The sequence below is a fragment of the Octopus sinensis genome, linkage group LG19 (genome assembly GCF_006345805.1).
Source record: "Octopus sinensis linkage group LG19, ASM634580v1, whole genome shotgun sequence".
NCBI classification, from domain to species: domain Eukaryota; kingdom Metazoa; phylum Mollusca; class Cephalopoda; order Octopoda; family Octopodidae; genus Octopus; species Octopus sinensis.
The window spans coordinates 31072514-31081193 of NC_043015.1; the positions used below are offsets into that span (position 1 = coordinate 31072514).

Below are 8680 nucleotides of genomic sequence, written 5' to 3' on the forward strand. Positions count from 1 at the left end.
AGACACATTTATATAAACATATATATACATACACAGACATACCCATATATATATATATGTACAAAAATAAGGGCAAAAGAAAAATTCTAATGCCAAATATGCCGAAAAAAAGACAAAAATTGTCAATAACCATTATAATTTATAAATTTATACGCATAAATTATAATGGTTATTGACAATTTTTGTCTTTTTTTCGGCATATTTGGCATTAGAATTTTTCTTTTGCCCTTATTTTTGTAAATTATTTATAAATTTAACCTTTAAAGATATTTTTTGATATGCTGGCCATTGATAAATTTTTTTTTTCCCGAAAAATTTTTTATCCTACATTAATTATATATATATATATATATATACATATATATATATATATATATATATACATATTCAGTTATTTAGCCATTGGAGTTAAGATCATGTAGGAGTATATATTTGTTTGCAAGAATATATGTGTGTGTGTGTGTGTAATTCCTTACATCCATCATTCCTAAAGCCATGCTGGAGCATATGTTTGTTTGAGAGAGTAAGAAATATATGTTGACACAGAAAAAGAGAGTGGGAGAGATAGAGGGAGGAGAGAGAGAGAGAGGGTGGGTCACCATGCAAGAATTACAAATAACATTCAAACCCAAAAATACCAAGTTGTTGAAGATGAAGGCATCTGCTGTGTTTTGTTCAGTACCAAAGATTTAGATATAGTGAAGGCAGAAAATAGGGGGAGGGGGGCAGGGAATGAGCGGACAGAGTAAGGAAAAAGAACAAACAGATAATAAAATAATTAATGAGATATTTACATACCCCCTCATATATATATATATATATAAATACATATACATACACATAAGATAATTATATAAAAATACATATATATGTATATATATACATAATATATAAAAATACATATATATATATATATATATGTATGTATATATATATATACATAATATATAAAAATACATATATATACATAATATATATAAATACATAGTATATATATATATATATATATATATATATATATATAGACCTATGTATATATACATGATATATATATACACATACATATATATAAATACATAATGTATATATGAATATATACATAAATACATAATGTATATATAAATATATACATAAATACATAATGTATATATAAATATATACATAAATACATAATGTACATATAAATATATACATAAATACATAATGTACATATAAATATATACATAAATACATATATATATATATATATATATATAAATATATACATAAATACATATATATATATATATAAATATATACATAAATACATATATATATATATACATACATATATACATATAAATACACATCTATATACATATATATACATACATACATATATATGCATATAGATTGGATCCTGGTGCAGCCTCCTGGCTTGCCAGTTCCCGGTCAAACCATCCAACCCATGCCAGCATGGAAAGCAGACGTTAAACGATGATGATGATGATATATATATATAAACACATACACATATCTTTTATCTTTCATTTTTTTTCGGTCACTAGACTGTGGCCATACTGGAGCACTGCCTTGAAGTGTTTTTAGTTAAAAGAAATTGACTCCAGTATTTATTTTATGAAGCCTGCTACTTATTCAGTTAGTCTCTTATTGTTGAACTGCTCCCTTATGGGGACACAAAGAAACCAACACCAGTTTTCCAAGTGTGGTGAGGAACAAACACAAACATAAAGACACACAGATATATATATATATATATATATATATATATATATATATACATATATATGTAATGGGCTCATTTGAGCTTCAATCAACCAAATCCACTCCCAAAGTTTTGTTTGGGGTCAGAGCTATAGTAGAAGATACTTGCCCAAGCTGTCATGCAATGGAACTGAACTCAGAACCATGTGGTTGGGAGGTAAACCTCTTACCACACAGCCATGCCTGTGCTCATATGAGTGTATTTTTTTATATATACATATATGCATGTGCATATATGTATATATATATATGTACGCAGGTGGTTGCATAAGAAAATTTTGTAAGAAATATTTCTGGTGATATATCAAATACTGAGGCAGAGTCCATTTTTATGTACAGAATGGTTAAGAAGCTGACAAAATCAGCAGATAAAAAGGACACGGAGATAAGAGAATAGTAAGGAAGAAGAATCCAAGAAGAAAAAACATGGAAAAACTGATGAAAGATGAAGAAATAGATGAAAGATGAATATGAAGAAAAAAAAAGACAAGATAAAGAAGAGAATTTTGAGTAATTTCCAAAGGCACTATACATAAAATAGTGTGTGTATGTATGTGCATGTATACATACATACATATATATATTTATATATACATACATATGTAAACATACATATACATAGATACATACATATTTCATATATATATATATATATATACACATATATATCATATGTATATACACATACCATACATATTCATAATATATACATATATATACACATATATGATATATATTTATAATATATACATATATATCTATCATATATATATACATCATATATATATATACATATATATATCATATATATATACATATATATATATATATATCATATATATACATATATATATATATTGTATATATACATATGTATATACATATATAGGAAAACCTATTACAGCAGCGACTCCATCAATTCTTAGGAATATCTGAAGGAGGAATTTTATTCCAAAATATGTCAGACTCTGGATGATTAAACTACAATTGTTTTTCATAGTCTATTGTTTGTATTATAGTGCATTGTTGTGTTATTCAAAATATATTCTTCTTTACAAACATACACACACACACATATATACACACATATATATAAATACATGCATATCATATATATATATATAAATACATATATATCATATACATATACACATATATACACACACACACACACATATATATATATACATAGATATTTAAATATATACATATAAATATAGTGTATAAGTATGAAGGTAAAAAATGAAAATAATTTATTACCAGTGGTTCTCATGCGTAATAAGTTATAACACTTAAAATATTTTATATACGAGGGTGTATGAAGGTTTATACAAGAAGAGAAGATCCTTGACAGGGCTTCTTACATGCTAAAAAGGAATTCTTAAGGCACGTTGCTACTAGGCACTCGTGTGAATAAAAAATTAGTTAATCCTATACTCAAGTTTCACTATTAATGACCAAATTAATTTATCTGGTCATTAATAACGAAACTTGAGTATAGGATTAACTAATTTTTTATTCACTCTAGTGCTTATTAGCAGCATACCTTGAGAATTCCATTTTTTCCTCATGGCTTGGGTTTAACTGCCCTTTTTAGCATATAAGAAGTCCTGTCAAGGGTCTTCTCTCTGTGTATAAATCTTTAATACACTCTTATATACATATACACACACACACACATATCTACATATATATATAGAGAGAGAGAGACATGCATACATATATATAGAGGCATGTATATAAAGCTCCAGCTGGGTCATGAGCTATTGATGGTTTCATGCAAGAAGTTTGTTATATATACACATATATATATAGTTTGTTTGTTTATGACACCGGGCAGCTGGAAACATTAAAGTTTCTCTTCAACACCTTAATGGATAGCAGAAAAGAGAAGATAAAACAAAACTTTTGAGAGTGTATGTAAGTTGGGGGGGGGGGACTACCTGATGAGTAAATGTGGTGGTAGTGATGATGATGATGATGATGCATTTCAACCCAGGCACAAGGCCCCAACATATTTGTCCATCACTCAACCATTTCTGCCTCTAGATCACCCGGATAATAAATGTCTTCAATTTTGATAGAAGACTAGCAATTTTAGGGGTGCTGGGATGAGTCAATTACATAACCTGATACTTATTATATTGACCCTGGAAGGATGAAAGGCAAAGTTGACCTCACCAGAATTTGAACTCTGAATGCAAAGAGCTGGAAAAAAATGCCACAAAGTATTTTGTCTGATGCACTTAACATTCTGCCAGCTTGCTACCCAATCCTAATAATAATAATAATAATAATCCTTTCTACTAAAGGCACAAGGCCTTTATACCACATTTGCTCCCATTTACCTTCATATAATGTGTGGGTAGCCATGCATCTCTGTTACATCTTGTACTTGTCCCCTTCTATTATACTTTTGCCTCCCAACATCCCCAATAAAGACACTTCGCTCAAAACTGCTCTTCTCAGTTGAGGAGGTTCTTCAACTGCAAGTTACATGGAAATGTCTATTGTGGTTGTGCCAAAAAAAAAAAGAGCACCTGGTACACTCTGTAAAGTGTTTGGGATCAGGAAGAGCATCCAGCAGTAGAAACCATGGCAAAACCGGTCCTCTGATCTGTTGGATCTTGTTGAACTGTCCAACCCATGCCAGCATGGAAAATAGACATGAATTAGTGTGTGTGTGTGTGTGTGTGTGTGCACATATGTGCGTTTATATATATATATATATATGTTGAAGAGTTCCAATAGTATAGAAAATATTCTGATATCCTACAGAAATGATTCAGTTGTAAAAATCCCTTGAAATGTGTTTCATGAAATTGAGACACACATCTATATCCCCTCCCCTGCCATGTAGTCAATTAACAACAACAACAAAAACAAAAAAATATTTTCAAATGCCTGGTCCCCAAATCATCTCTCTACCTCTCTGGTAAAATCTCATCTGCCCTCATATCACCTACCTATTTCTTAATTACTCACAAGGGGCTAAACACAAAGAGGACAAACAAGGACAGACAAAGGGATTAAGTTGATTACATCAACCCCAGTGTGTAACTGGTACTTATTTAATCGACCCTGAAAGAATGAAAGGCAAAGTCGACCTCGGTGGAATTTGAACTCAGAATGTAACGGCAGACGAAATACTGCTAAGCATTTCGCCCGGCATCCTAATGTTTCTGCCAACTCGCCACCTATTTTTAAATAGGTTGCTCTAAAGTAGAGAGCAATGCCCATATGTGTTGGAAAGATCGATTGATCTCTTCCATCCTTGTCAAAGGGAGTGCTAACCGCCTCTCCTTTTTTGCAACACAACCATTCACCTACCATTCCCTCAAAATCTGATTTTCCCCTTAATTCACTTATCTCATGACATTCAATGAAAACCATGATCTCCTCTTAAGTCATTGGTCATTGAATAAAAACAAACCTAGTCTGGGTTCAACTTCTACCATTAGTCTATCAAAACACAGTCAATGTCCAACTAAATAACCAACCAGTAGGGTGAGTAGCACCAGGTACTCAGAGTAGCTACAATAAACAAGAAGGGTTTCCAACTGAGACGTAACTAATTAGACAGAGGTAGCAGAGATTCAGGCACTGACAAAGTGTTGGAGAAGTGAAGAATGAGAGGATGTGATGGGGGCAGAATAAGAAACAGTCTTGAAGATGAGATAGCTTAGATTTATTTCAGAGAACCAAAACCATTTTCCCCTCCAACCCCCTGGTGACATCCTGCCTGGTGATAGTCTGAAAGTGGATGAGAGAGAGAGAGAGTGGGGAGAGAGGAAGGAAGATTACATAACAAATATGAATGAAGATGATTTTGTCTTATAAGTTTGCCAGCTTCTCATACTTTTAGATGAGCAAAAAAAAAAAAAAACATCAAAAAGATGTTCATAAAACAAGACAACAGGATAGAGTGTTAGTTGTTGTTTAGCTCAAAGTCAACTGTGATCATGCAGACTTATAACTGGAAGTAGTCTAGCCTTGACAATCACCTCACTAAAGGCATTTAGGACCATATTAACTAATTTGTTTCCTCGTTTAAGACGGTAGAGTGTGGTTTTAAAGGAAATTTTGGCTGCTATTTCTAGCGAGTTGAGTGATCGTGTAGGAGCTTTGTGATGATGATAATGGTGATGATGACATAAACAGTGATACTGTGAAATATATATTTTACTATAACAATATGTATGTGTGTATGTATGTATATATATATATATACACACACAAACACACTATTTAAGGTCATGAAACAGCAGTTTGAGTGAAGAAAATATTATATATATATATATATATATATATATATATAATATTTTATAAACATACACATATATATCTATAAACACACGTATATATTAAACACACAAATACTATATTCCTTCCTACGCCAACCTACAGATTCATTTATGAAATAAATCACAACTTCGCCAAGTTTAAAAAAAAAAATATATATATATATATATATATATATAGATATATATATGTGGCACATAAAATCACCCACTACACTCTCGGAGTGGTTGGCGTTAGGAAGGGCATCCAGCTGTAGAAACACTGCCAGATCTGACTGGACTGGTGCAGCTTTCGGGCTCCCCAGACCCCAGTTGAACCGTCCAACCCATGCTAGCATGGAAAGCAGACGTTAAATGATGATAATGATATAATAATAATATATATATCAATGACATATTGTGTAAAGGTGTATGATAAAAGTGGTGATGGAGGTAGAGTGGTGGTGAAGTGATGTGCTGGGGTGGTAGTAGTGGACTGGTATGGTGATGGTATAAAGTTGATATAAATGGAAGTAGTAGTGGTGGTAGTGCAAAATGGAAGTTTTGATGATTTTCCTTTTTTTTTAGTAAATATCTCTTAAGCCCCATGAAGTTTTTAAGGATTGGCTATTCTGGTTTTTGTAGCATTATAAGTATCATTTTTAGATAGAATTTGTTGAGCCATATCAGGTAACATTCCCAGAAGAACTGGTACCTGATTTTCCTGTCAGCCAGGTGAACTGAGCCAAGTGGAAGTAAGTGTCTTGTTTAAATATACAATGAAACACCTACGCTGGATTTGAACCTAGGAACTTTTGAGCTGTTCGTCCAATGGCATATCCTTTTTTATCGGAGGAGGTATAATCAAATGAGATGGTGGGGGTATTTTACTGGTATTAATTTATGAACTTTGAGAGGAGGGGACGAAAGGTTATATCTGTTCTGGTAGGATTTGATTCTAGATTGTATAAAGATATTTTCTACTATATTGTATTTCATCTGATACAAGAGAAAAACTACAGTTTTTGCTACATCTAAATAAGGGGTTGGGATTTGCAACGCATTCCTTTAGTGATCACCACCAACCAACTGTACCTTTGCCATCAACACCAGTTAACAACCAAACATGACCAGAAAATATATTAAAATGGTCAACAATGAAAATTTAGAAAGTCAAAACATGAAAAGATGAAATATTTTTATACAAAAGGGAGCAGCGATATGCTTGTTTGCTTCAAAAGAAACAAGAGTTGAGGACAATGGTGGAAAAAAAAAAAACTATCTCTGAACTATGTGGGAAAAAAAAAACAAAAAACATTCAACAGACCTTATAAGTCAAACCTGACAGTGAACCTTGATATAAAGATAAAGTCAAACATTAAATTAACGACAGGTAATTATAAAAAGCAATTGAAAGATTGATTCCCAAGTGACTCATCTGAGGAAACTTGATAAATTTCATAATTGCAACATATAAAAGATATATTCCTTAACTTTGTGAAATTTTACAATCCATAGGGGGCAAAAAAAAATCTTGCTGCTCAACTGTCCTTTTGGGGGAGAGAAAAAAATCATGCAAGGAAAGGCCTTCACAATACTGTGTTTGCCCTTTCCTGTTTGGAGCATAATTGATGGTCTTTAAAGAGGACAGCGACATACAACCAAAAGCTGTTGGTAACACAATAAAGCTGATTGCCTCAAAAATATATATATGTATATATATAAATATATATGTACAATTACCAAAGATAAGCTGTTCAATATTTATACATTCATCAAATCAGTTTCTTGCCATCCCGACCCCCATACAAAAAAAGAAAAAAGGTGATGAAGCAGCCATATACACATCACATTTTTTCTTTTATTGACAACAACAATCCAGATGTGAGTTTTTTTGTTTTGTTTTGTAACACCTTTGTGTGAACTGAAATACACTTTTTCAGTGACTATTTATTATACATGTACTCAGACAATTACCAAGATAGACAAGGACAACTTTCTTGTATAAGAAACAAACAAACGAGACAAAGTTTCAAGAAGAAAATCCATCAAGTCATTTACACTTCTGCTTAGTTATTCAGCTAATTGATAATTAATTAAATAGACCTGTCAGTAACACCATTCTAATTGTGCTGTAATGGAATAACTGATGACATTCATATACTGTAATGGATCTAAGGGAAATATCTTTGTATTATGATGGGCCTAGCACAGAAACATTAACTTCCTTTTTATCATATATACTGCCTTTGTTTTAATTAATTTTGGAAATAACGAAGAACTTAATAAAATGGCTTTACAATGGAAATACAAACTGATATGAAATTTTAATGGAAAGTTTTAATTTAGATAATTTTAAACTAGAAGTTTGTACCAAAGGACAAGGAGCAGTATCAGTGGGGTTGGTATCAAAAGTTGTTATAGATTATGTGATAGATTACAAGGATTATACTGCTTTCATAAAGCTATTCCAATGTGTTGATTATCTGGGAAAGGATAATTATTATTAATGTGTTATCCCAACTAATCCTTGATTGAACACACTGAAAGCAACGGTCAAATGGTTGGCTGCAATTGACCAATGGCTGCAGCTGAGTGGAGAGTTTTGAAGCCAAATTGGTTGGTTCTAATAAAAG

General features: G+C 31.7%; 1 long non-coding RNA gene and 1 other non-coding gene across 2 annotated transcripts in view; both read right to left on the bottom strand.

The window, feature by feature from the left end:
• Nucleotides 1-5980, bottom strand: part of LOC118767143 — a 15436-nt gene extending 9456 nt beyond the window's left edge. The window contains exon 1 of the long non-coding RNA XR_005003042.1: nucleotides 3568-5980. This is a non-coding gene — a long non-coding RNA (uncharacterized LOC118767143). The remainder of the gene's footprint in view (nucleotides 1-3567) is intronic.
• On the bottom strand, nucleotides 4968-5080 carry LOC115222432. The gene has a single exon (XR_003882719.1). It is a non-coding gene; the product is annotated as a U6atac minor spliceosomal RNA (small nuclear RNA).
• Nucleotides 5981-8680: the final 2700 nt, after the last annotated feature.